Source organism: Passer domesticus, chromosome 3 (assembly GCF_036417665.1).
Source record: "Passer domesticus isolate bPasDom1 chromosome 3, bPasDom1.hap1, whole genome shotgun sequence".
In the NCBI taxonomy this organism is placed as follows: Eukaryota; Metazoa; Chordata; class Aves; order Passeriformes; family Passeridae; genus Passer; species Passer domesticus.
Window position 1 is genome coordinate 34410197 of NC_087476.1, and position 27010 is coordinate 34437206.

The 27010-nt window shown below is 39.9% G+C and overlaps 1 long non-coding RNA gene across 2 annotated transcripts; it reads right to left on the minus strand.

Moving 5' to 3' along the window:
• Nucleotides 1–7647: 7647 nt before the first annotated feature.
• LOC135296329 (uncharacterized) lies at nt 7648–25667 on the minus strand. 2 transcript variants are annotated; one of them, XR_010358399.1, is made up of 4 exons: nt 25381–25667; nt 22724–22776; nt 14771–14915; nt 7648–8602 (listed from the first exon to the last, which is right to left on the minus strand). It is a non-coding gene; the product is annotated as an uncharacterized LOC135296329 (long non-coding RNA). The 2 variants fall into 2 exon arrangements; XR_010358400.1 differs by lacking the exon at nt 22724–22776.
• Nucleotides 25668–27010: the final 1343 nt, after the last annotated feature.

Genomic DNA, 27010 nt, shown 5'->3' on the forward strand with positions numbered 1-27010 from the left:
GTGATTTGACAGCTCAGCATTCCTCACATGCTTCTCCATCTTCAGCCCACTTTGAAGCAGAGGTCCCTCAGAGTAATTGAGGAGGGTAGGTTTGGGGAGCAGAAACCCCTGTTGGAGCAGCTCCCCAATCTGAATGCCAGAGTTTGTTTCAGTGCTTCACAAATTACATACATGTGACATACTCTGAAGCTGATCAATGGTCTCAGGGAGGCATGGAAGCCAGAAAAGCAAGCCTTGAGTTCTTCCATGGATAAAAGCAGCACAGCTTTGCTCTTCTGACAGGAAGGAAGGGGAAATTTCTCTATTTAATGATACTCCTGCTGTTTCTTGTAGGACAATTCCTCCTGAGTAGGAATTCAAAATACAGAAGCATTATTCTCAATTCTCTGTACTTTGCTAAGGAGCAGTACTTCTGGTACAAAATCATGAAGTGCACTGTCCCAGAGCAGCAGACCGGGACATTCTGTGGCTGGTTCCAGTGTACAGTAGAGAGCATGAACTGCTCGAGAGGTTCAGAGAGGCTTGGGAAGGGGTACAAAGTCCCTAGGGCCAGGGAAGCAGAGACATGAGCTGGCCTGGTGCCATGGCTGATAGAGAGCTGGGTGCTCTCCCCAGGCTTTCCCGGTAACTGTGTGCAAACCCCACCATGCTGGGTGTTCAGCATTTCCATGCAGAGCTCAGCACCTCACCATGCTCCAGCCTGCTGCAGGAGAGGTGGGGTTAACCCAGGCTGGGGCTGAGTTCTGTGCCTGCAGCCACATGCTAGGAAGGAAGGTGTGTGGTGTGAAGCTATATTTTTCTCCACAGGCATTTTTCTGAGTCAGGCATGTGAGCTCCAAGAAGCGGAGGGGCTCTCCTTCCCTGTTTCTTATCAGGCAGGTTTGGTGCTCAGTAGGTAAGCTGTTTTCAAAAATAACTGTGAAGTTCTCCACTTTCCTCCTGCAGTCAAGCAAGGAGGCAATTATTTAGTTCTGCTTCTAGGACAAGAGGTTTTGGATCCTTCTCTGTATTCCTAAATTAGATAAAGGTAGAAATTTTGACTGCTTCAAACCATTTTCTTCTTTCTCAGAGCCAGTAAGATAGAGACTTCTTTTCTCTTCTCTAATGTTCTTCTGTGTTTGTGGCCACTTAAGTCCCAGGTTACACTCTTCCAAACACACAAGAGGAAGAAAAATCATGCTCTTAAAGAGATTTCCCACTTTGCACCAGAATGGCAATATTTTAACATTAAGATATGCAACATGTTCTTAGGTTTAATTCATCAAATGATTCACAAAAGCAAAAAGTGTGTAGTCTTTCTTTTCCTTTTTTTTAGAAAAAAAAGTGCATTGATTTAACTGCAAAATCAAATACAAGAATAAAAAAATGACAAAAAACAGTGTCCTAATGCAGACACATTTGCAACATATTGCATTAGCAATATTCAATTACCTTTTTTTATTTGACAAAAAAAATTATATCCATCTGTTATTTAGTTTATTTTTTTAATGTGATAGAAGTAAAAGCTACTTTCAAACACATGAAGTAATGTCCATCAAAAATTCACTTTCAATGGCTATAGTATTTAAAGATAATCACCCACTGGGCCATTTATTAGCCCTGACAGAGTGAATAGAGTGTCAGATATCACTGAAAGGCCTGGAGGATTAATGCACCAACCCTGAAAACTCTGACATGCTTGCCAGTCAGACTAGTCTCCAGGACATAGTTAAACCAGGTCATAACCCTTTGCTTGAAGTAAATACATTTAAGTCTGTTCATGCTTTGGATCATTGCCTCTCTGCCTGCAGGGAAAGTATAAGGGTTAGCTCAGCACTGGAAAAAGAATTTTATATAAATGTAATAGACCTTTTTTTTTAATACGTCATATAACAGATACAGTCTGTATCATTTGTCTATAAAACTAATTATATACTCTGTAAAATATTGTAAAAACCAGAAGTAAAAAAGAAAAATCTGACTGGTTGAATTGTTCAGTGAGGTTAGGAATTCAGTAAGCAGACACCTCTCAGCAATTACTTTCAATCCTTTAGTTATGTGCAAGAAAGAAAAAAACTTTGCCTTCAGAATCTTGAATCATATTTGCTTATACAAAAACGCTCCACTTGTTTTCTGGTTTAGAGTGCCATAAAATCAGGTCGTGCTGCTGTAGTATCAGGATGCATTTTATTCTTGTAATAGCTATGAGGTCCCTGATTTCCTGTGCATCCAAGGAAATAAAAAACCCAACTCACTAATATTGTTTTTTCCCTAACTTAACACCTTGTCATATTGGGCTAACTGGTTATATATTCTGATTAGAAGCAATGATGCTAAAGGAGGAGAAAAATGAAAGACTGAATATTAAATCTGATCCACATGTCCAGGTCAATGCTGCTGCCTCATGTAGCAAACACTCTTTATTGGCAGTGCCCACCCCTTTCTCTGATCTGCCATATAGAACCACACACTGCTTGGCAAGTGTACATTAGCCTCATTTAGCATTCCTTCTCCTGGAACAGTGAACAGGACAATAATTGGGTTGGGCTGTTTTGGAGAGGAGCTCCATTCTGTCCATGCTTGGCCAATGACTCCTTCCAGCTGCCCATGCTCCTGAGGGGAGCAAACAGCTTGGCGGCAGCAGCAGCATCATTCCTGACCCAGTGCCCAAGCTGTCCATGCCCAGGAGGAGGAGGACACTGTCACTCATCTCCTTCCCAGCTGGTGCTGCCCTGCTGTGCCCTGCAGAGCCACCTCCCAGCCACCTCTGCCACAGCATGGCTTTATCTTCCCTTTGCAGCCACTGATTCCCTGCTTCCGGAGGGGAAGAAATTCCTGCCACAAGCACAAAAAACATTTTATTGCCACATCAATATCATGAACTGCTGGAACAGAGCCATGGAAACTTCTTCTAAATGGAAAATTAACTTTTTTTTTTTTTGAGCACACTGGGAAAAACTAGGTATGTAGTTTGTTGCAGCAATGTCTATGGAGCTAACTGTGACCCACAGTGATGCACTGTGTGAGTAAAACAAGCCTGAATGCTTCTAGCCCAGTCTCAAAGAGGCTCAGATTTTCTTGCTTAGGTCATACTTAGCTTAAACTCATCCATTTAATTATTAAAATGTTCCTACTTTAACCCAGAAAATCCCTTCTGCCCTGGAAGTAAGATCTCAGTATGTTTTTCTTGCCAATTTTCACACTCTTCCCAGTTAAAGAAGATGATTTTTCTTTTTCCAATAGATATTATTTACACTTATCTTAGAGCCACAACTTCTCATATACAATAAACTTTCATTTTATCCTTTTCTAAAATATAGAATCTGAAAGAAAACATGGTAATATCTAATATTTGAGAAAATTTGAAAAGAGATAAATGGAACATTTGTTCTTATCAATTTTTTGTAGAAAGTCCATAACATTAGATTATGACAGAATGCCCAGTATTATGAACTAATAAAACCCATTACCACATGAGTGTTGATGAAGGCAATTAGTGTGCTGGATGCCTTCTTATATTTTAAACCAGTGAGCTTATCAATTAAATATAGAGCCATTTTTAAGCACTTTAACTGATTTGTCATTGTTTTGCCATCAAGACCAAAAATACCTTAAAATTCAGTGAAAAATTGCTGATATTTGATATAAATTCTAAGTTTTTACCAGGAAGCTGAAGCAGCAGTTAGTTCTATCTAGTTCTATAAAGTGGCATATCCATGTGGTGCAGCGCTTCAGAGGTCCTGTTTCCAGAGGCTGTCTCCCAGGTGGACTCTGCTGTCTAACAATGCAGCTGAGCATTGCAGCCTTTTCATCACTGAAGGAGCTAATCTGGGTGTTTCACAGGGGGAAATGGAGGCAGGGAGAATTAGTTTACAGGCCTGTTAAACCTTTGAGATCTCTACCCTTTTGATCAAATATAGCTGAAATTAGCTGACAAATGAACAACTGTAAAGCAAAGTCTGAAAAACAGATCACATAAGCCCAACTCATTTTGGAAAGTAGGCTATGGAGGCAGAATGGACCAATGCAGTTCTCTGCATCTCTTGTACACTGAGAAAAACAAACTCACACTAACAAATAAATCCACAAAAACCAGCTGGTATATCTGATAGAGGGTGCCAGGAAACAAAAACATACACAAATGATGTAAAATTTGCAAAAAATTCTCCCTTACGTTACTCTTTAACCAAATGGCATTATTTTCAATAACAGAAACAGAGTTTTTAGGACAAAAGACAAAATCCCTCAATGAAGGCAAAGTTTGAAAAGCCAAGATGCTGCTACTCTGCTTCTATGTCAGAAGGAAAGACTTCAGTAGAAAAACAGTATGTTGCACTTATCTTTGGTGCAGTTCTCAGGTAGTTTCATCAGCCTTAACAGAGTGATATCTATCACCCAGGAATGTTTTCCAGTTTTGGTGAAAATGTAGAATACAGAGGGATTTGCTGTCTCTGCCTCTGGGTTTCCATTCTGGAGCCAAATTTGTCCACCACTTTAAAGCAATGCCCAATGCCAGTTGTGCTTTCAAGTCTTTTGCTGAGACTGGACCACTGTCTGTTTCAATTTTTGGTTAAGTGGCCATTGTGACAGTAATAGAGAGAGAATGAATATGTAGACTTAACAGCTGTTTTCAAACTTTTCCAAATTTGTAGCTTGGTTCACACATCGAGCCATTGTCAGGTTGCTGTGCTGAGCAGAATCAGTGCAGCGTGCTTTAAATATCTAGACTGAGGCAACTTCAGAAAGTGATCAGCAAATGGCATGAAGCAGATGTACAGTAGCTATAGAAACCACAGCTTACACAAAACAAATAAGCTTGGACCATTACCTACAATTTGGTTCACATTCCTTCAACTGCACTATAACATCTGTTGAAAGGAATCTTGTGGGGTGGGCTGAGAAAATATGTTAAACACAAATATTGCTGAACAAAGAATAAAGCCGTTTCAAACTTAATGATGCTACAAGGGTATTTAAATGTACCAATAAAGAAAGTAATGAAGGATGCTGTCAGTGCCAAAGAAAAACATTAGAGAAAATTAGCTACAGTGACCTGCCTGTGGAGCAGCACACATCACACCACACTGCAGCAGCAAGACAGTGTCACAATAGCTTTCAGCATCAGTTTTAGAAAAAACTCAAACTATTAAAATGTTTGGCACTATTTTTTTACTTGATGGTGTACAATATCACCCTTGAAGATTTTGTATTTTCTCCAAAAAATGGGACTCCTTCTTCAGAAGTAGGTTTGAATTGAAGATTGGATTATAGCTGACAGCAGTGACCACAACCTTCTTTGCCTCCTTCAGGGTCTCTAAGGGTACATCAAGAAAATATCTGTCTTGTTTCAAGCAAGAAAACTTAAAAAAAAAAAAAAAAGAGTGACAGAGAAGGAAATGTGACATCAGAAATAGTGAGGTATCTATATTTCTATCCTAAGGCACAAATTAAATTCTTACTGTTCACCCCTTTGGTTTCTTTTGCTTTAATTGTAGACCCTATGTGCTGATGCTCTGGAGAGCACTCTGATGTCAGAAAGGTGTTTTCAGACTCTAAGTCGGCAGGCTGAATATGGAAAGAAGCATGAGAAAGCAAAGAGAATATTGGGGGATCAACTGGTTTCATAGCATCATTGAAACATTTAGTTTGGAAATGGCCTTAGGATCATCAAGTCCAACAGTTAACCCAGCACTGCCAAGTCCAGCACTGAACCCTTCCCTAAGTGCTGTAAGAGTGCTGAGAGCAGGGCGGACCTGGCAGCTGACACTTGAGGGGCAGCAATTCACCCCAGAGCTCTGTCTGGGCAGCTGTGTCAGTCATGGGTGTGGATCTTAGACAAGCCATGGCTTCTGCTGGGTGGATGCCATAGCTTCCTGGTCACACCAGCAGGGCTTCAGCACCCTTCCTGCATGATCCTCCACAAGAACTGCTGCTCAAACTGGTGTGTCATTCCCTGTTTGCCCACTCTGCTTGTGGAACTGCTGGTTGCTAGTACTTCATTGCACTAGGTGATACACAAATACATCAAAAAGAAATGATCCTTGACCTTGAATTGTTGCAGTTTGAATAGACAAAGAGAAAAGGACTGCAGAAAAGAAGGGCTGTTGAGCATGTTTTACAGGTGAAAAGCTGAGCTATAGGGAGATAATACTTCAAGATACAGAACCTGCAAGTGCACTTAAAAGAAGTATTCCTGCTCTTTCTCATTCCAGAAAATATGTCCTCAGTCTGCCAATAGCCCATATACTGAAATAAAAGGAATCAGTATTTTCCAGGTTTGAGACCAAGGTCATTTCACAAGTATCCTGTGAACAGAGGTAAGAGTAACCACTCAGAATAATGCTCTGTCAGTCTGCAAAATGCAAAGAAAAGAAATAATCTCCTTCAAGGAGAATGGGCCTTTTTTTTTCCTAAAATCACCCCCTGTAATAGCTGCTACCAACCTATCTTTTTGTTCTTTGAGATATTCTGCAATAACAATCTCCAATGCTATCTAAAGATTTGATTGGTATGTGGAAAATCAGCGTATGTCAAGTTAGAAGCAAAACTTGTGGGACAATTAGTTTCCCAAAGGATTATTGAATAATATTCCTCAAATACCTCATTCAATGCATTTAATGATATTTTTTCCATACATTATTCATTTTTCATTACTTTCACATCTTATAGAAGGAGAATTTTCCCCAAAAGTTTAAATAAAATATTTGCAATTAGGTTAATTTCATTATTCATTAAACTTTTGCTTTCATTTTCTTTTTCATAAGCACAGTTCTTTAAAAACAAGTGTTTAAGCAGTAGGTAGAGGGTGGTGATGTAACTGACATAATATGGAAGTAAAGAAAAAATTCCCACAATTTTAAGTTTTAATATCTGGAAGGTAGAACCCAGAAGGGGAAACACACGAGCTTCTTTGTGAATAAGTATGAAGTTTGCAGTGGAAGGGAATGATGGAGAGTGCTCCCAGGGTTGCTACTAAAAAGTAGCCTTCTGACATGAAAGGAAGTTTTATTTGCCTCTCCCATAGACCAGGACACACTGAACTATGTAGGCTTGCTAATCCTTTCAAAATTGTTTGGTATTGGTTTCATACCAGTTTGTATTCATTTCCAGTGAGTGGCTGGAAAAGGTCATTTCTGCATTGTGAAGAAGCAGGAGGCATCTGAGCACATCCTGCCATCAGAATTTAATGAGATGATCCAGTCTGTGCATGTGCTTGTAACGTCACAGCCATGATAATGGAAAGCATATGTCTAATGGTTGTTTCTTTTTTTTTTTTCCTTGATAGATACAGGAGTTAAAAATGGGGTAGATAAGCTAAGAAGAAGTGGAAGGAAAGGTAATAGCTCATCCCATGTTTCCCATTCTGTAATAAGGTGTCATTTCTAGCATATCTTATCTCTGGTTAGCTGAATTCATACACTGAATAACTGACCTGCTGGGAATTTAACTGGCAAACTCCAAAACTGCAGCTCTAAGCCAAATTTCCATATTTTCCCAAGGGTGAGCTGTCAGCTCCTACTCATTGACACTTTTTACATTAAAAGTGTTGCATTAGGCCTAATGCATCTTCCCTTCCTGAAACATGAGTAATTGGTGTTGACTTGAAAGTTTTACATAAAAATCTCTGGTAAAAAAGTTAGAGAGAAATTATGTTAAAAACAAACAGGATATTTTTAAAACTATATTTCACATTATTTATTATGGAATATTAAAAATGTGCCAGGAGGCAAAACAGCGTTCATTGTTGCCAGTCCATACAGAAGCCTCCAGAGGAGGAATCAGAGGGTCATCCAACCCCCCTGCTCAAGCAGGGTGAGCTAGAACAGGTTTGCATAGGGCCACGTGCATTCAGGTTTTGGGTACCTCCAAGGACAGAGACTCCACAATCCATCTAGACAAACAATTTCAAAATCTTACCATCCTCACAGTAAAAAAAACCCCTTTTTTCTTACACTTCCCATATTTCAGTTTGTGCTCATTGTCTGTGCTATCCCTGGGCACCACTGAAAAAAAAACATCATTCTTAATGCCTCCCATGAGGTATTTATGCACAGTGTTAAGATCCCCTTGAGCCTTTTCTTCTCCATGCTGAACAGGCTCAGCTCTCTTAGCTTCTCTTTGTGTGTCAGATGCTTCAGGCCCTTCACTGTCTTCATGGCCCTTCTTTGGCCTCTCTCCAGTATGTCCATGTTCTGTGGAGCCCAGAACCAGACCCAGCTCTCCAGATGTGTCTCACTGTTGGAAATGCTTCTTCCCAAACAGGCTGACAAAGAGGGAAAACCATCTCAGTCTCTTGAAGATACTGCTGAGATGTGAGCCAAGAACTTCTAGCCCAAGCGCTTCCTCTGCTTCAGTCATAAGGAATGGCTTTAAGCTCCTGTTGGAGCTGTGTGTGTTCATGCAGGCTATTGTCACAGATCTGCTGTGCAGGTTTGCTGTGTCCCAGATGAACAAATCCATCATTCTGTTTTCACTAATTCTTCCACAGTTGTTTCAAGATCTTTTAAACTCTCATTGTTCTTCTCAGAAGAGCCATAAGCACGTCCATTTACACCCTTTAAATTCAGTCCAACTTTGTAGAAGATTCTTGCCAGGTGATTCTTCCAACATTTGTGTTTTGCATCTATGTGGAAATGAGAGAGGACTAATGAGTTTCTATTCACTCGGGAGTAGAATATCTCAAATTTCAGCTGTATCTGCTCTTTATGCCTTATTTCAGCCCCAAACTCAGCCACCAGAAGCAGCTGCAATCAAATTAGGTTTTTTTTCCTTAAATGCTTTAAATAAACAGAATCAGATAAGCATTGAAACAGCCAAAACTCCTCAGTGTGTGCCAGACAGAACACATCTCTCCAATTAAAAAAATACCTGATTTTGTCCTCAGAGGATGTAATTTTCTCAGGAAAGCATCATCCAACATGCCAGCTTCTTTAGACATACTACCTATCATCACTAGTATGCAATACTTTTGTCCTCCTACCTGACATTGAGTCTGGCAGAGAAAAGTGGTTAATGAGCAGACAGAAACCAATTCTAGTTTAAAATATTGCCTGTGAAAAAAAAGTCAAATAAAAAGGGGGAATAAATTGTAATTTCCATGTCAATAGTTCTTTAAAAATACAACCATGTAAAAATGTGGAAGTGAATATGAAGTACTAAAAATTAGTTGGCTCTATGTAGTTTTATATGCCCATTATCCTGTGTAGGAAACTGGAAAGCTGGTATATTTATACACAGTGATAATTATTTCTTATGTGTTCAAATCCAATTTATGTTTAAATATGGATTTTCTAGGATCTACCTCATAACAGCTTCCTCCAAAAGCCTCACGGAATAGGGGGCCTAATTAAGAGTGCTTTAGAACTGGACTTCAGAGTGATGTTCATTATGTTTACTTTAATACCTTCAGCATTCCTTTTACATGGAGATCTGCAACCACTAACCTACCAGAAAGATGTCCACCATGAAAAATTATTCTTCATGTAACCTCAGACATTTCTATCTTTGACTTTTTTTGTCATTGTTTGCATTCTTAATACATTGAATAATATAGAAGCACTTCTTAACGGCGTGCAATTGTAGCAATTAATTTAGAGTTGATTTAAATGAGTTTATAAAGGGAATCAGAGACTCCTGTTGCCTCACTTTTTTTTAAAGTAGAAGCTAGCAGCACTACATATTTAACATTTGGTCTTATAAATTGTTCCATAATGTTACCTTAGGACCTGCTGGTGACATTAGCACAGACATGGATTTGCAGGAAATATGCATGTAAAGAAAAAAATAGATTTCATGTAACACTACACTTAGCTTAGACTTTTCAGATTTTTGAAGGAAAACTTGCTAATAATTTCCAGTTTATAAATGGTAGAAAAATGAAGTTCCAAAATCCATTTGAATATTTTTAGAAAATTCTAATAGTAATCAATTACTCAAAAAAACCCAAAACAAAACAAAACAAACAAAAAAAAAGCAAAAAAACCCCCCATAAAACAAAAAACAAACAAAAAAAATCCCAAAAAACAAAAACAAACCAAAAAAACCCCAACCAAACATCAAGAAAGTAATTGTCTGTGGAAAGAAATAGAATTTTTTCCTGGAAATTCAAACACTTGGTGGGTCATCCTCATCTGCAGTTCACTTTGTTCTGCTTCTCACTAACTTGCATGTCTCTGATCAAAATATTATGGTTTAAACACATTTGTGAGCCAGAAAATTAATCCAGTGTGTTCTGTAAGACACCTTATGAGTTTTCAGTCTGGTTTCCCAGGGGAATGCAGCTTACATGATCTTGCTCTCTGTCCATCCATCTATCACATGACAACTACAAGCCCATCTGACAGAAAGGCAAGATATCAATGACAAATAATTTCCTGCAAATTCCAGGAAAGTCTGTGGCCAGGCAGATGAGAGAGATTTAAATAATGTCCTGTGCTGAGACACAGCACAGGAAGGTTGCAGAGGGACCCCAACCTGGTCAGAACAGATTCCTCACATGGCTGGCTCATGGCACACGGGCTACTGTGACCCACACACGGCCCCTGGCCCAGCCAGGGAGAAAGAGGAACACAACCAAGACTTAGGGAGATCATGGACATGGGATGATGGGCCATTCAAGCCCAAAGGAAGAGGCAAAATGGAGATCATGCAGGGGAAGCTGGGCAATGATACAGGGGGACAGCTGGTGGCTTATCATGGCAAGGGGTATGGAAGGTGCTGGGTTGCTGTTGGGAGCAAGTGAGGCAATGGAGAAAACAAATCTCTGTGATAGCGTTTGTGTTAGTTTCATTGGTTCCAATGAAATACTTTGCAATTTGTTTGCTTGGAATAATAATGGAAATTACTTTTATATTTGCTGTTTTAATATGACATTCTTGAGCGTTTCACTGCAATAGAGGCAGAATGCAAAATTCAATATTGGATCTATTAGCATGAATTTTGCTGAAGGACTTGAAGGGCTTAAAATGCTGAGATTGGAGTCAATATTAGATTCAAGCCTCTTGAGGGGAAGTAGAGCCATGTTATAAAATGTATTTAATATGTTCTATTTATTTATTTATTATATTGTAGTTTCTCAGTATTTTCTCTCATAGTTACTGTTAAAAAAAAACAGCACAAAACCAAAACTAACAAAAAAACCGTACAAACAATAAGATTACATTTAGTATTATATAGAAAAAGAAATGGGAATAAGGTCTGTAGATAGTATATCATTCTGGAACCTCAGTGAATGGAAAGATTTAATACTCCTATTAAAAACAGTAAATAAAGAGTGATTGAGTATATGAAGCCAAATAGCTTGTGTTCCATTAAAGTATATCTTCCATCCAGGCATAATTTGAGGTTATCTAAAAATTAGAAATCTGCTACCAACATTGGTAATTTGTTTCTCATTGATTACAAATAATGAATGTTGTTCATTTTTCATTTGTATTTAAAAAGCTTGAGCTTACAGCCATTAGTTCTTTTTACCACAGAACTATAGAATCAGAGAATCATTTAGACTAGAAAAGACCTTCAAGATCATCAGGACCAACTGTTAACCCAAAACTGACAAGTCCAACACTAAACCATGTCCTTAAGGGTCACATATACACATCTATTGAATAGCTCCAGAAATGGTGACACCACTTCCCTGGTCAGTCTCTTGCAATGCCTGACCACCCTTTCAGAGGAGAAATTTTTCTTAATGTCCAATCTAAACCTGCCCTGGCACAATTTGGGTAATTTCCTCTTGTCCTATCACTTGTTACCTGGCATGAGACACCAGTCCTCACCTGGCCTCATCCTCCTTTCAAGCATTTTTTGAGAGCATTAAGGTCTTCCCTGCATCTCTTTTTCTCCAGGCTAAACAACCCCAGCCTCCACAACCTCTCCTCGCAGGACTTGTGCTCCAGACCCCTCACCAACTTCACTGCCCTTCTCTGGCCTCACTCCAGCCCTGCAGTGTCTTTCTTGTAGTGAGGGGCCCAGAACTGGACACAGCACTCCAGGTGTGGCCTCACCAGTGCCAAGCACAGGGGGACAGTCCCTGCCTGGCCCTGCTGACACAGGCCAGGTGCCACTGACCTTCTTGGCCACCTGGGCACACACTGCTCATGTTCAGCCGCCATCAGCCACCACCTCCAGGTCCTTTTCCCCTGGGCAGCTTTCCAGGCACCCTTCCCCCAGAGCCTGTAGTACTCCAGGGAGTTGTTGTGACCTAAGGGCAGGACCCAGCACTTGGCCTTGTTCAACCTCATGTAATTGGGCCCATCAATCCAGCCTGTCCAGACCCTTCTGTAGAGACTCCTGCCCTCCAGCAAATCAATACTCATGCCCACTTTGGTTTCAGCTGCAAACTGACTGAGGATGCCCTCGATCACCTCATCCAGATCATTGGTAGAGATATTAAACTGGGCTAGGCCCAGCACTGAGCTCTGGGGAGCACCTCTTGTGACTGGATACCAGGTGGATGTAACTCTGTTCACGTCCACTCTGGGCTCAGGCAAACACAGGTGGTAAACACAGGCAGGCACCTGCTCATTCCAGGGGCACTTACATGAATTATCTCACTGACTTCAGCACACATAAGTAAATGTACTTCAGAAGAACTCTCAGTGAGAGTAATGGTACACATGAGATGTGGGAAGGTGCAATTTCATCCTTGCTGATAGCTGAAAAAGCTACAAATTCATCAGGCTTGAAATAAGATTTTATTTTGAACTATTTTTAAGCACCTGGTAGCACTTGTGTAGTAGAAAGTCTGTCAGCCTTTTCAACATGAAATTATAAACACTTGATAAGATCTAGGAGCTCACACAGTGTACATAGTGTCAAAATGACATGACTGGCTAGTTGTTTTTTTGGTTTGTTTTGGTATTTTCCATTCTGAGTTGCTCCAAAAGCAGTCATCTTTCTATAAAAGAAGAATGGGGACATTTAATTTCTTTCATTATGACAGGAAAACTAGTTCTTAAAATTTATTATTATATTTTAAAATATTTAATAATCATTGTGCTGTAGCTTAAATGCATCCTGTGCTATATACTGGTTTGGACTGTGCAGTTCTCCTTTCTTTAGTATTTTTTAATTATTTTTAAAAGCATGGGGCTTTTTCTCTCTCTCCTTGAGATATAATTTAGTATCTGAAAAACTTGAACATTAGGTGATTTCAAAGTGACATCTCCTTGCCTGCTGGCAGCTCTCTTGGCAGCTCTCCTCTAGGTGGTCATCTCCACTACTGCTCCATCCCCTGTTGCTGCCCAGTGCCCAAAGTGCCCTTGAGCCTTAGCTCGAGTAATGCTGGGGCTGTGCAGAGGCAACAGCAAATGTGCAGAAGCTTATCAACTGACCAGTGGTCAGCTGACGACTGACATTGGAATCTGATAAACACACTCCATTCAGCACTAACAACACTCACAGCAACAACCAGCAGGGATCTTGGGCAGGTTCTGATGAAAGACATGTAGTTCTAGGGGAATAGCATAGCACAAGTCCTGCTCCTTCTTGTCATCTTCAGTCCTGATACTGACTGCGTTGGAGACAGCCCCAGTAGGGGATGATCAACTGAGACCTTATCACTCTTCTCCCTGGCTGGCTACTGGGGAGATTTTTTTTTCTGTTCCTTTCCTTTCTCTCTTCTGTTTTTTTTTCTTTTTCATATTTTTCCAAGTCTTGATTTGTACTTTTAAAAGCAACATATTCCATCAGCTTCAGATGCTCCTAATCAATCATTTTGCAGATGTACCAGCCTCAGCATCCTCTGTGCAGCTATTCCTCCCACTATCTGTCTTTCATGGCAGACATAGGTGAATGTCAAGAGAAGAGTGTTACAACAGCTAACTCCATAGCAATGACTCCCCAGAATTCCTTCCTAGACCAAGTAACTTGTGATTTTGGAACTTTCCTGACCCAGAAATTCTCAAGTTAAATGCTTGCAATTAGGAATCCTGGCTGGAATTTTCTAACACAAATGTTTGCCATACTTTATAGACCCATGTAACCTTTTAGCACCTCCAACATACGCTGATGGGGATTTCCATGTCCTTCTGTGCTGTGTATGTGGCTCCTTTCTAATTCATTTCAACCTGCAATTTTCTGTCTGTACCTAGTGCCCCTCACTCTTGTATTAGAAGGAACTATAAACAGTTTCCAGCCTTTTCCATGCCATTGCATGCTTCAGCATGACCTCCTGGCTGTTTGTTTCATTTTGTTTTGTTTTGGTTATTGTTGTTGTTGTTGTTTTCCAAGCTCTAAAGCCCCAGTCGTGTAAGGCTAGAGGTTCATTACTCGTGGAAGACAAAGAGCGGAGTGGAAGGCTTCTGATCAAGTCACACCATTAATGGGCATGTTTCTGAAAGGCTGGGAAATTCCACAAACAGGAAAATGTGCATTCTACTCCAGCACAATGCAGGACCATAAAAACCAGCATGATTAATGTCATACCATTATGCACAGCACAGTGAGTAGCTGTACATATGCTTTCAAGGCAGTGCACATGGTGGGACTTAAATGTCCATCATCTGCTTTCCCAACTTATTGAGGAACCCAGTTTAATTTCCAAGAATGAGGAACAAGGTAATAGAAATTATATTTGATTAGCAAAGACCTCAATAGCAGCCTCTTCTGGCTAAATATTCAGTGATTGCAAACAGTATTCTTCCAAATATATAAATTTCTCATGTTTGGGTTGCAAAACAAGAACAAGTTCAAGGCCACTGGTGTGAGCATCCGTGCATGCAAATTTTTGATATGTATCTGTAAAAGAGACAACATACACAGAATTCTCACCAGGATGAAGAGACCTTACTTGGATAGGAATGGAAGATTGCCCCTGTCAGAAGACTCCTACTTGCACACAGTTCCAAACTGAAAAGTGTTTTATATTTTCATGTGTAGTCACACAAAGAACTCTAAACAAGCCTGAATCTCCAACAAGAGAGATGGTTCTTCCCCTTGAAAAAGAAAACAGACATAGGGAAAAAAAATTAATTATAAAGACACTGTAAGGTGTAATTTTTTGTTATGGCATAGTGGCTGAACAATAAAGGTCATTAACTTACATCATAGTATCTCATAATTGCATCTCAGATGTTGCAGGTGTGGGACTTAAACAACAAATGAGTTTAAATGCAAGTTTTGCTTCTAATTTGCCTTCTTTTTTGTTTTTTGGAGTTTTTTTAAAGGCTGCTTTGTAGCAGCTCTTAAATCTGTATTTCTGGTTTAATTAAAAAGAGGCATAATATATCACCTTCTATGTGATGGCATGGAAATTAATTTTACAAACTAGTTATAAGTAGTAATGTTAAGTTTGTACCAATTTCATGAATAAAAATAGCATATGCTGCATAGTGAGCTCTGCATAGTGGCAAAAGAATAGAAACAGGCAAAGAAACATTTACTGTCATTCAGTCTTGTCATGGAAAAATGGATTAAAACCTTGTTTGAAGAAGGTCAACTCGGCCACCAGTGCTTTTCAGAATCAAGCTCTTTCACTTCTGCTAAGCTGACAGATATTTCAGTCAAGGGGATTTACACACTGAGGAGCAGCTGAATAAAAATATTCCCTCTTGGTCTAAATTGTGCAGTAAACAGATCCCAGGAGTACTCATGCATTTAAAAATTAGTGTTCTAGGCAGATCCCACAAGCAATAAGCAAATGGAAATTAGATTAGATAATGCAGCACAAACTTCTGCAGCATGATGGACTAATGCTTCCATGTCCACTGTCTCAGATCCTTGGCTGGCTCTGATTTTCCTTCTGAGTTATGTATCCAGATCATCAGAAAACCCTATCATCCTACATGTCTTAAATGACACGCAACCCAGCTAGCACCAAGCTAAAAATCAGCCTCTTTCTTGGTTTTTGCTTTGTGGACTTCCCAAATGCAGTCAGACAGCTACAGGACAGATGGCAAAACTGGAAGTATACTCCCCTGTGAGTCATTGCTCAGGTAATGGATTTCTGCCTGGAAGGAGCACCCTGTCTTTTCTGTTCTGAGAGGCTGAATGCAGTGCTGTTCACAGGCCTGAGGTTCTGTCATTTCAATAAATGGTGGCTACAGCTGTTCAAGAACAGTGGAGAAAACAAAAAAGTCATCACAAAAACCTAAGAGCCAAGAGTTTATATGAGCAATGGCTTAAGTCACTGAGATGATTTTGTATGCATTTCTAATGCATTCATTACCATAATAACAATGAAACAATTCATTTTCTTCCTTTCATTTTACTGTTATGATAATAATTTATATAAAATAGGAGTTTCATCAGCCAATTTCATATAAGATATTACCCCTGTTTAAAAATGTTACCTATATTGGGCAAGCAAGATGTGTAATTCAGAAATGATTGATTTCCAGGGGCTCACAGCTCCCACTGCAACACTACTACACACAGAGAAACACAACCCAGCTATTTTCTGCAATAAGAAGCTGTACACTGTGGCAGATCAGCTCAACATGCAATAACTGAAACTCCCAAGAACACATTTTCTGGAGTTTCCCCCCTTTTCTAGAATTTCCCCCCTTTGAACCAGTACTACATGCCCAGGTCAACTCTCTCTGACTCTTGTGTAGGAAAAGTATTTCCCTGCCAGGACTGGATACATGCCTAGTGAGAAAGGAAGGACAAACTTTGTCTTGAAAATATGTCTGAGCTCAGTGGAGGATCTCAGCACTGTCTTGCACACCATTCCCATGGTTACCTAAGGGCATCAAGGTTAGCTACAAGTATCAAAAAAGCAGTCCACAAATAGTCATTAAAATACCCCAAGAGAAACAGAATGGGAAGGTATTTCAAGTGAGTTGTCTTATAGTTGTCTCCTCTGCTCACTCTATTCAATATTTTCATTTATATAGGGCTAAGTGGTTAATGAGAAGTTATAGAGGTGACAAAAGTTGTGGAAGATCAGGACAAATTTTGAAATGAACTGGTGATGTGGCTGTCCAGAATCAACAAGATTAATTTAGCTTGTCTTTGCTTCAAATGGATTGTGAAGGGTTTATTCCTGGCAAGCTATTACAGAGCAAATCAATGGGGATAACAATCAGCTAGACAGCTGTGTGCTGGTGAAAGAGCTGGGTGTATAGGAGTCACAAAACTGGTATGGATGCAGCAATCTAGCTCTGCAGAAGAAAGACAATACTCATTTTGGAAAGCATTACAGAAATGGGGTGTGCAACAAGACATTTCTTCTGTCACACAGAGTGGCAGTGAAAGGTGTCCTCAAGCACTGCATCCTGGCCTGGATTTTTGAACATAAGACAGAGAAAATGCAAGGAAATAAGACAATAAGAGCAGCAAGAGGTCTGAAAGAGAAAATCTGCAGAGGAAAAAAAAAAAAGCTGTGGTAGTTCAGTTTGGAGAGTGAGGACAGAGAAGGAAATGGAAATCTTGCATCATTATAAAGTTCTTCTTGCTAACTTTATTCAGGGCAGATACTAGGGAGGACTTCTTAGTAGAGTAGAGAGAGGGTAGCATGGCGACCACAGAAGACTATGAACTCTGCAGCAGTGCAGGATGCACAGGTTATGTCCAATATCAGCAATTAGAAATAGTAGAACATAGACCTGGGCTCTCAGTCACCCTCCCTGAGAAACCATCACTTGTTCTGGGTCCGTAAGCACCTCCTGTACAGGCCTGGTGTTCCCATGGGCCATGGACTATTCCAAACAGACAGGCTTCATGGAAGCATTCTTGATAGCAAGATAGGAGCTTCAAACTATATTTCCCTGGGCCTTTTGGTCTCAGGGCCAGAGAACTGTGGCAGGTACATTTAATGTTTTAGTACTGCAGTCAACCAGCAGAAGTCTGTAGGAAGGCAAACCCACCTCTGCCCAGGAGGGGTTAGGATATCTTGTAATATCTTATCTGGTCCTATATGACTGTAGTTCTGTTTACTTATTATTGACCTTTGTTGCAAAACTACAGAAACTACAGTCCCAATTAGATCCATTTTCCAGAATCCTTATAAAGATATTATGAGGCTGACCTTCATGCAAAAGAAAAATCAGTCTAATGTAAATCAAGTCCAGCAGCTCAGCTGGAGATAAATAACTTTTATCAACCAGGAGATGCGGAACTAGATTTATTGTTATATGGCATCACACAGGAGCAAATGATGCAAGGATATTGCCCTTTCATCATTTTGGAATTCAGAGGGGGTAGAGGCTCCACACTGCAACACAGCTCTAAAAAACCAGCCTCCCAGCACCAGCGGTGGGCCCAACTTTATCACGCTTCACAAACAAAGACAATGTCTATACCACAGCCACTGCTCCAGCTGTGCTGTGATTGATGGCAGCTTAGCGGCCATAGCAAGGAGCTCAGTGTGGGCTCCATCTGCATAAGCACATTGTTGCCCTAGCTGGATTCCTGCTGTTTTGGGGGAACTTAACATAATCCTGGCTCAGATAGGTCTCTACTGCAACTCCAGTGTAGAAATGACAGTCAAAAGAGGCACCTCCATTGGCCAGCTGAGCCACAGGAGACAATCCCTTTAATTCCTAGAGGGCTCTGTTTCTGAAGGCTCAGCATCAAGAAACACCTTTTATACATACACTGGGAAATATTTCAGAATGAAGTCAAAGTTTTATTGGGATATATTCCTCACTGTCACCACTTTTCCCTCACACACTGAAGTCCTACTTCATTTCTCCCACTACATCTTGGCATCGTATTTTTTTGGGGATGCAGTTAAAAGAATGAGAATATGTAGTCACTGGGTGGCCTAGAAAGTGGAAAATAATGTTATGAATTTGTCCACTAATAATGAGCAAAAAAATCTTCATCTTGCTGTGAGAAAAGGAGCAAAATGCTAAGTGGCATTTGCCAGCCCATCAAAATGAGGAAATCTTATGTAAAGTGCATATTTTCCTGCTGTGAATTTCTTGTCCCTGCCCCTTTCCATATTCATAGAGAGATCCAGTTTAGGCACTTTCTGTCATCTAGTTTTATTAATGAAAAAAGTACAGAGGAAACCACTGGCTTTAGTGGAGGCAAAAAGGGATGATGAAGAGCCCCAAATTCTTGAAATCTATCAGTAGCAGAAGACTAATAAAGGCAGATCAATAAAATGTGCTTTCTGAACCCAAAATACAGTTTAAAAATACAGGAGAGAATTTGAGATACTTGAAGTATCTCAAATTGAAGCTTTAAAATAAATCTAGGTATTCAAACCTGCTTCTGAGGTGGAAGGTGACTTTGAGCAGTGCTTGAAGGACATCACCCACTGTAAAGCTTCAGTCTATTCCCTTGAATCCCACACCATTTGGTCTAAGTCACCCGAGGGAAAAAACCATGGGGAGTGTATAATTTTTTTCCTGTTCCTCTGAGGCAGTCTGCTGCATAGCTTGAAATATGTATTTTTGTAGCAAATAATGATATAAATTATTTGCTAAATAAAGAGGTAACTCTTGAGCCCAGCATATAGATGGAATTTTTAGTACACTGCACCTTTGAGTCATCAGACCCAGACCCCTGCTATCTCCAGCAATCACGCCACATAAACCACTTCATAAATCTATCTTGTTCCATATTAAGAATTTTGTGGATTGTTGCCCAATTTGTAAGACTTTTTAAGTTCTACCTGAAGGATGGAAACTTTCTTCAAACTTGCATTTAACCTTTATTCACAGAGAGCTTTACCCTTTGGTTTTGTGGCAGGGAACCATTTTCTTAGCTCTTCACTCTGTACAGCACTAACCCACCACTCCAGACAGCATCAAAACAGCCTTTCCAGCCTCATGCAAACTTTGCTTTGCCAGAGGGAGCAAGCCAAGCTCTTTCCGATCTCCCCCAGCATGAGAAAAAGCTTCTGCCCCTCTGAGTGACCTTCCTCTGCACGTATGGCAGGCTTTAGCCTTGTTTTTCCCTTCTTCTTTAGAGCATCTCATTGAGTATGATTCACCATCACATGTATGTTTCTTCTTTCCACTCTAATGGCAAATCTCAGGTTTGTAATGGTAGTTATTGCTCTAAGTTCGTATTAAATTTTCTCCCATCTCTGCAATTCCAATTTAAAGGCTCAGCCAAGTTCTTTATTTGATATTCAAATTCTCGTTTGCAGTGCTGGCACTGCTAACTTTTTCATTAGCAGCAGTTTTCCTTGCCACATGATTTTCTTTTCTTATTTAATTCATTGATGAAACCAGTAAATACTCAGAACTTTATAGTATATATTTTCAAATCCAAAATACAATATTGCATTTTTTTGTTTAAAAAATTTATGTTATACAGCTGCAGTACAACCCATCCTACATAAACTGTCTTTTCCTATTTTTTGCTTTCCCCCATATCTGATTATTTTAATAAATATCTTGCTTTCTGATACACACTGGGTTTCTGAATGAGAATAGCATATAAACCTTTGAAAAAAATAAAGTAGAAAGTTTGGTATCTTCATAAACCTTCCTACCCTAGATTGATTTGGGAATATTTTTAGCCTGCTCTATTGAACTGTTTGGTAGCATCCGAATTACTGTTGTATTGAGGTTTCATTTATAAATATAGAACCAAGCACTGCCTTTATCATAAGGCTGCTACCTTAATAAAAAAATGAGTTGATTCTTGCTTGTGATTTGAGCTTTGCCTTGATGCCTGAGGTTAAGTACCTAGATTCACATGGAAATCCCTAAATAAGTGTGGCCTGAAGCCCTGTATAACACTGTTGATTTGACTATAGGTCCAAGTTATTAGTTTTGCTGTCCTTCTACAGGACAGGAAGATTTCATTTTGGTGAGAGCTGAAGATCACTGGTGTTTCCATGCTCAGTGTCTGCCTGCGAAACCCTTTATCGCTCTTTACTTTTCATTCTCTTTTGGAAATAGATTAAGCAAGAGAGTGACAGCATTTTGCTGCCCAGTGCTATGAGACAGGCAGCCAGATACAGGATGTTCTGAGTTCGGATGATTCATGCACACTGAAGAGAAAAAGGCCAGAGACAGTGCACTGTCCTCACAATTAACCCCCTAACAGCAGATCCCAAAATAGAGCAGAATGAGAAGCACCAAAGTGCTTGTTCATGCCTCTGCCTTCTCTAAGATCATAAAAGTTTTCCTGTTTAGTTTGAATTTGTTACAAATTTGTGCTTAACAGTGGAAACATGCTAGGATTTGGCAGTTCCATGTTTTGGAACACTTTCCTGCTCTGTCCCCAGAAAAAACTTCAGAGATAAACTTTTTCAAGCAGGACTGTAAACATGAAGATCTTCCCCCATAAGATTAACTTCCAGCCAAGGCAGAAGCTAGCCTGAGACTTCCTGATTAATGTGAAGCCTCCATAAGTTTCCTGTGCTAATTTATTCCTTCTGTTTTGAGCAGCTTTTTAATATTGAGCTCAGTCAGAACCAGGTGGGTGGTAGAAATAGCAACGTGTTTTTTCCCTTCTCTTCTCCAAGGTTCCCTGAATCTGCTGACTAAAATTTTTATTGTGAAATACTTTGGGTTTCACTCTAAAGTAGAAACAGCAAAGTTTAGGAGCATGAAGAAAGCAAAATAAAAATAGAAAATTAACAGGCTGTATTTGGAAGAAGATTGTATGCTTCATCAGAAGGGGTGTACAGTCAAAAGGGAAATCAGTTTAAATGATGGGAAAGGGAAGGGAGGCTGGAAGAAATACACAGTGAAACCCTGGAAGATCAGTGCTTTAAATTATGAAGAGACAAGTGACTCTTGAATAAGGAGTCTCCACAGGCATAATCCAAGTCCGTTTTTAACCTCCCTTGTCCTTGCTAGATTAAACATGTACTTGGGAGTAACTGGACAACACACCAGTAGGAATCTCCCTGCAATTCACTGGAATAAGATCAGTCAAACAGTTTTGGAGCCAGGTACCACAAAGAAGCTGAATACCGCTGCGCTGGGGCGGCACTGCATAATGGTGTGCACGTTGTGACAGCTGACACAAGGAGCAAGGACTGGTCCCCCAGGCACATTCATTCAGCAGAGCCCTGAGAAGTGGAAAAGCCTGAAGACCTCTGTGTGTTGCAGCTGTATGAAGGACAGAAGGAAAAGAAAGACAAGGAAACCTTACAAGCCATTTCACACAACGATCGTCCTGCACAGGCTGCGCTGAACACACCACACCTGAGTCTCAGCATTTAAACAAAGCTAGGATAAGAAGAGTGAAGGGAAAGTTCTGTTTACCAGCAAAAAGAGGAAAAAAAGTCCCCAAAATTATAAGCTGACAAGAAGGCTCTCTGCAGTGTGGTTTCAAGTATATTTTGCAATATCTAACGTGTCCAAACGCTGACAATCTATTATCGGCTATGGGCAACGTTCTCAGGTTGTGCTGCTCAGAGCCTGTTTTTCAGCAGCAAATCTCACCTCTGCTAGCTGCTTTCAGTGGTCTCTGCACTGGGAGGAATAAAAAGCTCTGCAGAGAAGCATTATTTTAGCTTCCTACTATTCTCACCAAAATATCCTTTTTCAATCACAAAATAAACAGCTTTATGAATCTTTTAAGTAAAACAAACTTTACAAAAGAGGAAAATGCATACACGCATGGAGAGAGAGGAGTATTTATACGTGTGTGTTTTCTTTGGGGTTGTTAATCTTGTATATTAGGATATATTATGGCTGACTAATAGACTAAAACTCAGAGCATGAAACAGAAATAATTCTGTCTGTCAAAGATATGAGCCTGTATACTTAATACAGAAATAGTGTAGGTTTATGCATGCAATAAAAAACCAAACAAAAACATGCATAAAAGCCCAAAATTTCTCCAGCAAAATCATGACATCAGATTTCTTCAGTATGCATACCTGTGTACCACCTCTTTTTTGCCTTTATTCTGGCTGAATTAATGACTTCTTGCCTACAAAGTAATGCAAACACCAAGGCAATTAGAACATCAGGATTCCATGCTGTTGGGAGAAATTTGGAACTAAAAGTGTCCTAGCTGATGTTTTTCTTTTTTTTTTTTTTTCCCTCTTCCTGGTCTGCAAAGTGTGAACAGCAATGCCATGTATTCAGTGCCTCTGCAATGCCTTCTTGGATGGTCTCGCAGTGCCTTGGCCCCGACACATGCTGCTCTTCCTTGGCTCTGACCTGTGAGGCTGCACCTCAGCTAGGAGCCATGGCACTGCTCCCTCAGCACTGACAAAGCACCTCTGCTTTCCAGTCAGAGCTGATGTGCCAGCACTGTCTCTAAAAAGCAAAATATGTGCACCTCACATGATCTCCCTTCTTTTCCCACCTCTCCACCGCCTCTGGGGCTGGGAAAGGATTAGAGTTTGCTTGGGCACCAGTGAAGCACCATACTGGAGAACTCGGTCTTGGCTGAGCAGTTCTGTACTGCTGTAGAACAAATATTTGGCAAGTGGTAGATGTGCCTATCACTCAAAAGCTGTGCTAACAGCTCTGGTTTCTTCACTGGGTAGTTGGGCTTGATGCTTTGCTATAAAAAAAGCACATGCCATTTATGTATGCTGTGTAGTACGTTGAACTATAAAAATCAGACAACTTACTGGATATTCTTTGGGGATTCATTGTTTCACCAGGTGAACAGAATCCCACCCAGAATGAAAATTCAGGAAAAAGTGTGAATGCAAAGTCACATGGTCATGTGTCACCTTACAGGAGAGGTTTGAGCAACTAAGACATATCAAGAGCTATCATAAATATTTCTATAGTGTTGCAGAAATAACAGGTGTCTTATAATGGGCAAAGTGTGTCAAACAGGTAGAATCTCGGAAGAGCTAATCTCCAAACAGTTTAAAACAGAACAACAATATCTCTGGAGATGGGATATGGCACCTGTTACCCTGAAGTGGAAGTGCATCAGGCAGGATAAGTCAGTGTACTAGAATCCCATGTGTATGTTAGAAATTGACTGGATTTACCACATATATACCACAGCCAGAGCCTGCTGGAAAGACAAGCTTTGGATCCAGAGTACCAAGCCAGGAACAAGATCAACTTCATAAGATACAGGGCTGTACCCATTTTCTGTTCAGCATTTTCCAGGTGAAGATTTAATGCAGATTTAGAGACACAGATAAACAAAGCATCTCTGAACCATGCTGGGCATCTACCTCTCCTTAAATCCTCTTCTCTGTCCTTAGCTAAACTGAATTTAATGTATCCTTTCAATGAGACAATCTGCCATGAAGACATTAAGAGTTTAAATAACTTTTTTTAAGAAGGAAAATTATGAAAAATACCATCAGAACCAGCAGAAATGCCATCAAACATCAATTCATCAGCATACTGACCTGTTGAAGGGAGCCAACCCCAAGAAGCAGATACATGGGAAACACATGAGTAATGGTACCCAGGAACTATTTTTTCCCTTATGGTTTCCTGGCAAGCCATAGCAGGCATCTCTCAAATTAAGTTAAAAGTCCATAGAGAATTTGTTGATGAAAGTTTTGATAGGGCTTAAAGCTGACTGAAGCTCACCCACAAGTCTGGGAGGATTAGTCTTTTAATCTTTTTAAATACAAAATTTAGTTAAAACAATTTTATTCCTTGATATTTACCTATTTCATCTGCAGAGTCACTTAAACCAGCTTTTTTTGCATGTGCCATCAATATTGTTCAAGTGACATACCCTGCTGTGCTACTGCCCTGAGATAATGTGCTGCTAACTGGGTACCTCTGCATTACTGTCATACCTTGCTGCTCACCACCAGCAGAGCTGCCTGAGCTAAAGCAACTCTGCCTGATAGTAAATTTGTCTGTATTCTTGTATAATTACAATTACATACAACCAGTTTATCATAACCTCCTTACACTAGTGCAAAGTGACATTTACTGGTCGTAAATTCTGGAGCTTAGAGAAAATAACACTTTAAATAGCAATTAGGTATTAATGCCCCAGAGACAAGCGTAGAATCATAGAATAGTTTATGTTGGAAGGGATCTTTACAGGTCATCTATTCCACAGCCCCTGACCTTTAGAGGTCATATGGTCCAACTCCCCTGCAGGGATATATTCAGCTAGATCAGGTTTCTCAGACCCCCCCATCCATCCTTGAATAGTTCCAGGGATACGGATCCACCACCTGTCTTGGTCATGTGTTCCAGCATTTTGCCATCTAGGTTGTGAAAAAATTCTTATATCTAATCAGAATCTACTCTATTTTAATAAAAAACCATGCTCCTCTGTCACATCACAACAGGCCCTGCTAAAAAAATCTGTCTCCATCTTTCTTACAGGACTCTTTAAATATTGAAAGGCCTCAATAAGTTCTCCCGTTTGATGTATTTGCATAACAGACATACATCTTTCCCAGTAAAATTGGTTCAGCTATTTTACTTTCCCTGTGCTGGGTGCATCTTTCTAATCACTTTGTCACCAGGGCCAGTAGATGTGATGTTATGCAGCTTTTCCACTTCAGCCATTTCAAGGTTTCACCATGAAGTAAACAATGAGACTATCTAAGGGGCAAGCTAGATAGTTTATCTACTTACTCACCAGGAAGAGTCTCTTGCACGATGAACATAACCCATATGAACTCAGCCAATGGTAGCTCCATTACCAACACCTGTAAGAAGCTCATGAGAACACACTCCTTTTTCCCACAAAATTTAGCTCAGGTATTTGTGAGTCATGGAGGAACTCTTCTTTAGACCAGGGTGGGACCTATCTCACTCACATCTCAGAAAGTTAGTTTCTAAACTCTCAGCTATTTTCACTGCTTCCCATTATAGGCAGCTGGGAGAAGCAAACACATCCAGGGAGAAATTCATCTCATCTGGAGGTAGTTAGTTAAAGTAGGTCAGAGAGATTGCATGTGTGGGTTGCTCTTCAATGAATGTAGAGGAAGCCTAGAGCAATCAGTAGAGAATTAGACAAGTAAACTTTAAATATCTCTACTAAGATAGGAATAAATTTGCCTAATATTGTTCTGTCAAACATAAACAGCTGCTACAAAAAAAAGTTGTGCTTTTGGTCATAGTTTCATGACTTGGCTTGTAAAACATGCCCTGCTCCAGGGTCTCCAATCTCCCCAGAGGCTCCTCAGAGTGTTATGGTGTGTAAGTAGGTCAGCTCTCCTGCTAATGTTATACCTCTCCAGTGATAAACCCTTTGTTTCTGCAAAAACAATGTTTAAATGCTACTTCTCTAGCGTCTGTTTGGCCATGATAGCAGGAGTATGGCTTGCAGTATTTGTCCTTTTTAAATAGATCCATTAATTTATTCCCTGTACAGGAAACCTTTGTACAGATTCACTGCTGGAAGAAAATAACAGTTGTATAAAGGACAAATGCCTCTGAAAGGGCAGCTTGTTTTAATCCACATGCTGCTCACAATATCTGTGTTTCTTTTCTGTTTTAGAGAATAAGCATTATAGGAAGTACATCTAAACTGTGAGGCCTGATGAAACTTTTTGGTGTTGTTTGTATAACATTTTCCCAAATGAGAACTGTGATTTTATGTTTGATAAATCAAATTAAGTAGGAAGATGAGATAGAAACAATTTGGAGTCTTGAAAAATCAAAACATAATTTTACACCACTTTTTCTACCTAACTGCTTCACCTGTTTAGATACAGCAATCTTAATTATGGCTTTGTCTTTAGGTACCATCCCTACTTGAAGATAATGATAAATTACATTATTGTAGCCAAGTATGAGAACTTGGTAAGTAAAATGATGGAGCTCTACTCAACCGACATGAAGCAAGAATGTACAGCTGATCCTCCAAGAAAAACTTGATATTATATTTATTAAACTTCTGTCTTATTTTCACCTTACAGGAGATTAGATCAGTCATATTTTCTTCTTTGCAAAATAAATTCTGAGAATAGGTACATTTTTTGATTACAACTTGAAACTTCTTCTTTCAAAAGTCTCAGTCAGGGTTAGAAAAGCCAATCATGTATGGAAATATCTGTGAAATAGTTCAAGTCATTTTGAAAAGTTATATTTTCAAGTATGTTTTTTCCTGAGTTTAATGGCAAGGGAGCACAACTTGCTGCCTTCAGTTCAACAGGACCAGCTGGCCATTTTCTCTCCTATTAAGTGAATTGTGGGCATATTGCAGGCATGAAGACTGCACACAGCAGTTATCACCAGTTCCTCACTGTGTGTCAGCATACATT